Source organism: Hippoglossus stenolepis, chromosome 7, assembly GCF_022539355.2.
Source record: "Hippoglossus stenolepis isolate QCI-W04-F060 chromosome 7, HSTE1.2, whole genome shotgun sequence".
Lineage (NCBI taxonomy): Eukaryota > Metazoa > Chordata > Actinopteri > Pleuronectiformes > Pleuronectidae > Hippoglossus > Hippoglossus stenolepis.
In genome coordinates this window covers 6,837,737-6,848,222 of record NC_061489.1, presented here as the reverse complement: position 1 = coordinate 6,848,222, position 10,486 = coordinate 6,837,737, and the positions used below count along the sequence as shown (strand labels likewise).

Here is a 10,486-nt window from a genome sequence, read left to right as displayed (position 1 = left end):
GACAGGTAGACACGAGAACACAACTACATACGACAACGATCCGACAAGGACAAGGAGAAGCACAGAGGCTTAAATACACACAGGGAAGGCAGGGGCAATTAGACACAGGTGAGACATGAGGACTGGGGCAGATAATCACGGACAGGAAGTAAAGCTTAGAGACGACACACAAGAACCAGACACTACAAAAATAAAACAGGAAACAGAACCCAGATGCAAGACATGAAACGAGGAACAACTAAAACAGCCAGACAAACATACAGGGATATATTAATAAACAGAAACACTTCTTCAAAAGAAGTGGACAAAATAACACTCAGAACACCAGACCATGACATGTCATTGGAACAAGCCCGAGACTGGGAGATGTTGGTGGACGTGGGCCAGTGGCTTACAGTCCCTTCACATATTGTCACTATCACCCCAAGATCTGACCTTGATACTCTGTCCAACACCCTGTGCATTGTTTATTTCGTAGAATTGACAGTAACTGGAGGATAATGTTGGCTGTAATGAGAGGAAAAGGCTGTGGTATGCAGGCATTTGAGGCAGAGCCACGTGGTTGGAAAGCAATAGTTTGCCCTATGGAGGTTGGCTGCAGGGGTTCCCTTACAACATCCACAATCAGGTTGCTCAAAGATCTGGGGATTCAGATTTACCTTTAGCCTCAGCGTACCCTCAAGTTTGACCTGTGTCATTGATTACAAGGCTAAAACACACACACAATAAAACATAAACGCTAGGGGGATAAGGGAAGTTATGTCCCTAACATCCGCTGGTGGCCACTAGAACCTGCTACATCTACTGGTAGTTGGTAACCTAAATTGTGCAGAAAACCTTCAAACGTACAAGGGATATTCTCCATCTAGTTCTATATTCTAAAAAATATATATTATATATCGGGATCTCTCAGCCTGTTGTTGGCATATTCTCCATGCAAGTAATTTTTTTCGATTTCCATTTTCTTGTTTATAGATTGTTTTGTATCCAGGATCTGATTTAGAAAACATAACATATGTCATTATATTTCACATCTTTATTAGGGATGAGCGAGTACACCATTATCTGTATCTGTATTTGCGTACTCGGATTGTTTATTATAAAACTATTTACAGAACAGCCTTAGAATTGAGCTTAGTAAGATAACTATTTAGAACAAGTTTTTTATAAACTTGTTAATCAATAAAGACAACTCAATGAGTTCAACTGACCAGTGTCTAAGGTATTGGAAATCCTGACCAGGTGTCTAATGTTGCTGGATATCAGTTCTACCTGACAGGATGGAAGCCTTATTTGGTGGTGTCTCAATTGCTTATGACTCCCTTTGATAAACAGGGTGCATGCCCTTATTTGGTGATGTTTTCTTCCAACTGCTACAGCGTGACGGACAGACACAGATGATCTCAGGTCTTTCATGTCTTTTTTTCATATTATGTTTTATGAAACGCCCTTGTATAAGTTCTGGCTTTGTGAACTTGGGCGGCTAGTTCCATTTTGAGCACCCGTGCTTGCTGTGTAATCTCTGCAGAGCTTACTATTATAAAGACTCGGAAGGCAACTCCAGTCTCAGAATTTCATTATTTCAAATCTCAAGATGAATTTCCATCACAAACTCTTGGCGTCGCTTCTAACAGGATCCCTGAAAGACTGCCTGACCCGAGAAGTCTTCGGTGGCTGATCACCCAGGAGAGAAAATCTTCTGCCTCTACCTCCAACAGTTAAGAGAAGAGAGGCCCAAATAACTGGGTTCCGACCTTCTTCACAGGGATCCAAAGACCTCTCTTGGTCATCTTATATCTGGAGAGATGTTGAAATTCAGATTTTCATGACTGTTAAGATGATTTCTCAAATACAAAATCAAACATAGCAATAATACATTTAAAGTTTTATTTGGAACGGGTGTATTAGCTGGCCTTCTGGATTATTGTGGATTAATGATGTTAATCTGACTCTCGTCCTTGTGGCACCATCCTAGTTGATGGTATTTCTGTTTTGCCGGAGAAAGAAACAAGTGATTCATGGAGACGCCCACGCTTTAAATTGAGGTTCAATGGAAATTGTAGGTGTGTACGATTTCATACACTTAATTGATAAGGATGGGTACAAGGGAAGTAAGGACTTCAAAACCCAGAAAGTCCAAACAGGGTTTATGGTTGCAAGAGTGGGGATGGGAAAGTGTGACATTTCTCTTCCAATATGGTCCAGACTTTGCTTTTCCTCATAACGGGTCATTTCATTGTCGACAAAATTAAACTTTTAAGAGAGAAACTCGAGAAAGAATTAAAAAGCAACAAAAAAAAAGAGAAAAAAATAAAATAAAATAAAATAAATCAAGGTCGCAATGTGGAAAGACAGAAGATAATAAGAAAGTGTCTTGAAATGTGGGAAAAGGAGTAGAGTGTAGGGACAGAAAACAAACATTTGTTGAGATGGCTGGCAAGATAAGAAGGAAACTGAGAAAGTTGAAAGAAATCATATAGATCTCTGTATTCCATTACAGGGTGTGGCAGTCCTCCCTCGACGCCTGCCTTCCTTCTCACCTACGCCACAAAACCTCCCCATATGATGCAGAGACCAGACTCCACCAATCAACGATCAGGCCCATCTCAGACTCCACCCACCACTCTCCCAGTCTATGGAGATGGGGCAGCGGGAGGACTGAATGATGACGCCACCTCTTCTCATCTTTAGGCCCCACTGACTTTGCAAAGATATGTCCGCACTGTGGGGGAGACCTCCGTTTGACTTCACCAGACTGGGATGATGCGGCTAATGCAGCATACGCCATCCGCCTCAACACACTCCTCAACGCCCTGAGGGACCGCCTTCCCAATAAAATTGACATGTCCAAAATAACGGGTGCAAACAACAACCAGGCGAAACCGTAGGAGATTTCTCACACGTCTGGACTGTCCTGTTTAATCAACACAGAGGCATCTCCATACCTGACACCCTGGCTGACAAGCCAGGGCTTATGAAACAGACCGAAACATGCCTCCTTCTGAATGGTCTGCCTCCTACCACGGGCAGACGCAGGCTTGAGGATGCTCGCTTGACAGAGGTCAGACGGCTAAGTGCTGGAACATGCTGAACGTCAACACAAAGAAACCAAAGACAAAACTCAACAGAAAAAGAATCAACAACTCCAGAAAGCACAGCTAACCAGATGATGCAGGCTGGCCAGCCCCTGTCAAGGCCACACAGACAAGATAATCTGAGAGCGGAGCCACTTCACCACCAGGAAGAGAGGGCTGACGTGGTCAGGCGAGGCTTCTCTGTACACTGGGCAAGGGACTGCCCTCAGCAGCTAGAGAGGGGGAGACAAGAATCCTCACTGCTGACTAACTACAGAAAGTGAGGAGGGGGCAGACGGAGACGACTGACCCACCTCGCCGAGGATCAGAGAAAGGGAAGTGAAACACAGATACATACATGCCACTGCAATGAAGAAAATGCTTGCAATTTAACCACACACAAACAAAAAGCTCCAGCACAAGAAATTGCTTGCTAAACTAATCCGCACACACACACACACCAGATGCAAACACACAACTTTGTGGTTCTTATGTTAAGTACAATAGTGATGCTTTTAAGAAAAAAACACTAACTCGAACTGTGTGTTAACGGCCCAAACTTAATTTCATGGTCACTCTGGTGCAGGTTATTCTGTGGTTAGGATGTCAGATTTGTCATACATCTCCTGAGAGATATGGTCGCGATATTCTCTCAAGGTGCCAGCGGTGCCACTGTAAAAGAAAATTTCACAAACCTCTTCAAATGCACCGGTTTGACAACATCCCATACGGTTTGAACATGATTTTCTGTTGGTCTCCTGTTGCCCAATTAAATTATTAGAAAGAGAGATTTGATGATGGTGTTAGGCTCAATTTAGTATCCTCCTGATGGAGTGACAGTTACGCACAATTCTTCTTCACAAAGTCACAGACCACATAGCAGCTGCTGTATATCAGTGGCAACTTCTTGCAAATGCCTCCACTGATCTGCTCTCCAGGTCAGGTCTCTCGGTCTCCTTTTTCAATTTTTATGCACACTGGATTCACTGCATTGCACTTCACATGTGACAGACACAGCAGATCATGCTTATGAATCTCTGTTTTGTTTTTCCTGATGATTCTGAAAGGTCCAATATTTTTTGGTCTGGTTCCAGAAGTGCCGCCTCCATCTCACTCACTGACCAACAGATGGCACTGTTTCGTCTCGAATCTCCAGCCCTCACATCTGTCACTGCATGATGACCAGTGGCAAGACTTAGGCCCATTTATGATCATGCCAGGCTGCCGTTGATTGGCAACCCAAAACCACGCCTGACGTAATGTATTCACCTGAACTGGAGTGCATTTGATCTAAAATGTCTCCAACCTCTGTTCTCCAGCCACACGCCCTCATTTGTTGTGACTGAAATCACCTTCATTCTTATGCAATGCTGTCCAACCTCTCTCGTGATGTTCTGCCTTACTTTCAGATCTGCCTGAAACACTGTGGGCAAAGGACAACATGATGTGGGCCTCACTGGAAACTGTGATCCAGTCAAAATCACTCCAAAATCTGATTATAGGCCAATGTAAAACAACAATATCCACTCAGACAGAATGCAAGGGAGGGATACGTCCTGTTTTTGAATCCTTTTTGCAGGCTGGTGCAATGTCTCTGCCCTGATTCACCGGTCCGCACTCCACTGTTCCTAGTTAAGAAGATCAGAGACAAAGGTCAACCTACTGAGTGGCGGTTTGTGCAGGGATCTGAAGGCTGTGAATGATGCTGTAATTGCTCGACGCATATTGCCTCGGCTCCATACACGCTGCTTTCCCAAATTCCATCTAATGCAGCGTGGTTTTCTGCTGTAGACTTATCCAATGCTTTTTTTATGTTCCTGTTCCACAGGGACAGCCAGTACTGGTTAGCTTTTACCTTGAAAACAAGGCCTACACGCTCACACACGCCTGTGCTGGCTACTGTGAGTCTCCATCATTATACAATCAGGCTCTCAGGAATGCAGTCTTGAACCCCTCATCCTCACTCCGGGTTCAGCTCTCTTGCAGTATGTTGATGATCTACTAATTGCCAGTCCCACACAGGAGCAATGTGAAAACAGATACGATCGCTTTTGCTGAGACATCTGGCTCGTGAGGGCCATAAAGTCAGCTCAGCAAACTAGTTTGTTCAACAAACTGTCACGTTTCTGGGTCATGTCACCAAAGATGGCAAATCCCTGTCTGATAAGAGTAGAAGCTATTGGCACATGCCTAAACCCTTGACGAAGAAACAACTCATGTCATTCACTCACATGTTCTTTCTTGTAGAACGCTCATTCCTGACTTTGCTCTTCTTGAAGCCTTTAGGTGCTCTGTACTATGGCAAATCATCACCACTAAACGTGTCGCTTGGGATCACTGAGGCAGACGAGGCATTTGTCACACTGAAGAAGACGCTGCAGAATCTCCCACTTGTTCTCCCTAACCCTGACAAACCTTTGCCCAGCTGTGGATGAGAGAAGCTGCATGACTGGGCCCTCCTTTCAGTCTCATGGTGACACATTTGTCTCCTACTTCTCCCCAAACTTAATCCGGTGGCGCTGGCTCACGTTGTTTATGCAGCAGTGGCCGCCTGTGAAAAGCTGTTCTTGCCTACGAGATATAGTAGGTTACTTGACTTCCACACTCCTTGTTCCTCATGCTGTGTCTCTCATTCTTACAGAACAGAAGACCTCACATCTCTCTGCTGCTCGCTGGTTATGTATCACACTTCATCCTTTTTCTTGACATGCCCAACATCACAGTGAAACGCTGTTCAACTTGAACCCAGCCACACTTCTTCCGCTTCCGGATGACGGGGAAGAACACAACTGTGTGGCTGAACTTCAAGTCCAGTGTTCCCCACGACCTGACCTCTCTGACGAACCGCCATGCATCGATGTTCTAGAACACATGTGTCAAACTCAAGGCCCGCGGGCCACATCCGGCCCGTGAATGAATTATCTTTGGCCCGCATGATAAAATCTATTTACTATTTGAGCTGGCCCGCCGGTATATCGCACGCACCACGACAATACTACAAATCCCACAATGCACTGCCCGTGTGTCGGCACGCCATACCTGCTAACGCCTCACAGTCTGTATTACATACCACTTGTGTCAACTTTCAACTATCCCTCTCCCCAAAAAATGGCTAAACGAAAGGTGGAATTTGAAAACAGGAGTTTTCAAGACAGGTGGGAGGCACAGTATATGTTCGCGGATGTAAAGGGCAAAGCTGTGTGTCTTCTGTGCGGAGACAGTGTGGCTGTAATGAAAGAATACAACATAAGAAGACACTATGGAACGAAGCACCAAGATGGATACAAGCATCTGGACACGACACAAAGGCTACAGAAGGTAGAGGAGTTAAAAAGAAGTCTGGTGTCACAGCAGGCTATGTTCACTAAAGCCAAATCACAAAGCGAGGCTGCTGTTAAGGCCAGTTTTATTGTGGCAGCAGAGGTTGCAAAATCAGCCCGGCCCTTTACCGAGGGGGAATTTGTCAAAAACTGCATGATTAAAGTTTGCGACGCCGTGTGCCCAGAAAAAGGCAAGCATTTTAAAATGTGAGCCTAGCCGAAACACCGTTGCTGACCGTGGCTACCTTGCTGCCAATCTCCAACAACAGCTTGTGGGAAAGGGAAAAGATTTCATCGCATACTCCCTTGCTGCGGATGAGAGCACCGACACTTCTGATACTGCCCAGCTGTCAATTTTCATCCGTGGAGTGGACTCAAGCCTGTGCGTAACAGAAGAGTTTTTGGGATTACACCCAATGCATGGCAGAACTACGGGGAAAGATCTCTTTGAAGAGGTGTCCAGATGTGTAGATAAAATGGGGCTGCCGTGGGATAAACTTGTGGGACTGACAACAGATGGAGCGCCTGCGATGTGCGGTCAAAAGAGTGGATTGGTGGGGAGGATCCGAGAAAAGATGAAGGAGGAAAACGTCACAAGTGAGTTGACAGCTTATCACTGCATCATACACCAGGAGTCGTTGTGTGGCAAAGCCTTGAAAATGGAACATGTGATGAGCATCATAACATTAGCGGTTAACTTTATCAGAGCCAAAGGTTTAAATCACCGCCAGTTCAAGTCTTTTCTGGAGGAGTTAAGTACAGAATATGGTGACTTGCCCTATCACACAGAGGTGCGATGGCTAAGCCAGGGAAAGGTGCTGGAAAGATTTTTCCAGTTGCGTGAGGAGATCTGTGAGTTCATGGAAAGCAAAGGGAAAGGCACAACAGAGCTCCGAAATAAAACGTTTCTGTGTGAAGTGGCGTTTCTGTGTGACATCACGAGCCACCTGAATGCGCTCAACCTGCAGCTTCAGGGGCGGGGCCGTGTCATCACTGACATGTACGCTACAGTGAGGGCTTTTAAAACCAAGCTGCGCCTGTGGGAGACGCAGATGCTGCAGGAAAACTTGAGCCATTTCCCGCACTGCCAAACAATGAAAGAGCAGGTCGCTGCCTTCCCAACTACACAGTTTGCTGAAAAACTCGGCATACTTGGTGCTGACTTCACACGGCGATTTGCCGATTTTGAAGCCCAAAAAAGCAGGTTTGAACTGCTCAGTAATCCATTTGCAGCTGACGTGGAAAACGCACCATCAAACCTCCAAATGGAGCTGATTGAGCTCCAATGTAGTGACACACTGAAGGCAAAATATGAGTCTGTGGGCGCTGCAGAGTTTCCACGTTTCATCCCCGACACAATGCCCCAGCTGCGCTCCTAGGCTGCTCAAACGCTCTCTATGTTTGGCAGCACATACTTGTGCGAACAACTGTTCTCTTTGATGAAGATAAACAAAACTTCACACAGGACTCGTCTTACTGATGAGCACCTTCACTCAATCCTGAGGATTTCCTCAGCTCAGAGCCTGACCCCAGACATTGATGAACTTGTATCCAAGATGAGACACCAAGTGTCTGGCTCAGACCAGTGAGCATCACAGAGCAGCAAACGGTGCTTTGACGCATTTTCAGTTTTTAATGCAGTTTCATTTTTGCATTTTTTTTCTCTTGCTACTACAGGACATTTGATTTTTCTTTGAAGTAAATTATTTTTGGCTGTTGTTTGCCTGTAGAAAATGTTTTCACTTGAAATTACTCTGGAAAAACTGCAGATAGAGCCATAAGCAATTAATGAAACTGATTTTATTACTTTTATTTTTATTTATTATTTTTGTTTCATTTATTTCATAATTAATGTTGTTTTATAGGCAATACTCTATAGGCCTTGTTAGTTCCAGGTTCAATATGTGCACTAAGGTTCTTTCAATAAGTTTTCAATAAACGTTGAACCCGTCTGGCCCTTGACTTGTAGCAATTTTTTAATTTCGGCCCACTGTGTATTTGAGTTTGACACCCCTGTTCTAGAACCTCTCCATGGTGGATGTGACCCTGTACGTACGCAAAGTGCGTGGGTTGAAGACTCGTCGATATTTTCTATGATTATGATATTGATTATGATGTTTCTTGATTATTTTTCGTTAGTGATCATATTTTTATTGATGATCAAAGGGGGAAGTGTAGTGGAAAATTCAACTGACCAGTGTCTAAGGTATTGGAAATCCCCCTGACCAGGTGTCTAACTGCTGTGATACTGTCTACCTGACAGGATGGAAGCCTTATTTGGTGGTGTCTCACTGCTATGACCTTGATAAACAGGGTGCATGCCCTTATTTGGTGATGTTTTTCTTCCAACTGCTACAGCGGACGGACAGACACAGATGATCTCATGTCTTTCATGTCTTTTTTCATATTATGTTTTATGAAACGCCTCTTTGTATAAGTTCTGGCTTTTGTGAACTTGCGGCCAGTTCCATTTTGAGCACCCGTGCTTGTTGTGTAACCTCTGCAGAGCTTACTATTATAAAGACTCAAAGGCAACTCCAGTCTGAGAATTTCATTATTTCAAATCTCAAGATGAATTTCCATCACAGTCATCTTTAAATTCTCCCTAAATGTCCTTTTTTACTCAGGGTCATTCACAAGGCTAGTGTTGAATCTCCATAAAGTCTCCTTAGGTTTGTTATCTAAATGTAGTTTTAAATATACCCCAGCATGATCAGAAATGTCCCTTACCCCTCTGTCATGCATTTTATTTAGTATTTATTAATTGCATATGTATACTTTGTTAATGGTTTTATGTAAATATTTGTTGTATATTTATACTTTGGATTTTGTGTGGGGTGAATAAAATAGCTTCAAGCCTGAACTGAACCTGTATCGTGTGGTTTTCCTCTCTGGGTGCCTCGACCGCTCGGGCATTCTAACAAGTTGTGTCAGAAGAAAAGGCCTGATAGCACACTGAGGAGAACACTCACAAGCATCCAGAGAGAAGCTGATGGAAAAAGATTCCACTCGCCAAGAGCAGAGATGGAGGAGCAGGCAGCACCAGTTCACACAGATCCAGACACAGATGAAAGATTTGAGAGAAGAGTGTGAGAGCAATATTCTACACTGTGTCCATGATGACAATGATTATGATGATGACGATGATGATGATGATGACTACTTTGATGAAGAGGATGGGAACATCAGAGAGCCAGTCAAGCCGACGCATCGCAGCCGATGTGAACAGCACAATTTCGTAACGGGGCGGACAGAAGGCGCCCGGCTTTTCTTGGCGCTGCGCGGCGCGTCCGGTGTGAACCCGGCGTAAGTTGGTACCACTCAACCCTGCTTATGACATCAAACACTATATGACCACATTTGAAAGAATGGCCACTGTCTGTCGTTGGCCAAAAGGTGAGCTGAACCTGTATCATATATGTTTTTCCTCTCTGGGCGCCTCGACCGCTCGGGCATTCTAACAAAGTACATTAGTAGATTTTATTATATGTTTTCAGTGTGACATTTTCCATTAGTACAAAGTTATTTCACTCACTATAATTATGTAAATGTTGCATGTCAGAATTGTATTTTGATAGCCCAAGGGGACCCCGATGGGCGTAGTGGCGGCGCTTTGAGCCACAGCAGAGGAGGAGGAGGAGGAGCAGCGGCCCTCCTCTCGGTCGTATGCCCTCGAGGACCATGTTATTTCTTCGTTTCTTGACAGGAAGGTCTCTCTTTCCATGAGTCCGGTGGTGGTGGTGGTGGTGCCGTGGTCTTGTCCTTCTTCTTCTTCTTCTTCTTCCAAGGATGAGCACGATGACGAATCTGCAGCAGCATCACCCACTGGGTCGTAGTCTTCGTCGCCATCGTCGTCTTCGTCATCTCGGTCTTCTTCTCCGTCTGCTTTTCTGTCCGCTACTCGGTCTTGCTCTTCCGCGTCCTCTTCGGTTCAGAGGATTGTTGCTGGGAGAATAGCTGTTGTAGAACCTGTTCTCTGGTGAAACGCACTTGACGTGACATCGTGACCTGGTCAGGGAGAACGGCACACGGAGAAACACACCGGCTTCTCTGTGGGTCTAATTGACCCCCCCGAGATTACAATTGGAATCA

The 10,486-nt window shown here is 44.8% G+C and overlaps 1 pseudogene; it reads left to right on the top strand.

Moving 5' to 3' along the window:
* The first annotated feature begins 6,182 nt into the window (after positions 1-6,182).
* LOC118112430 lies at positions 6,183-8,073 on the top strand (annotated as a pseudogene).
* The last annotated feature ends 2,413 nt before the right edge of the window (positions 8,074-10,486 follow it).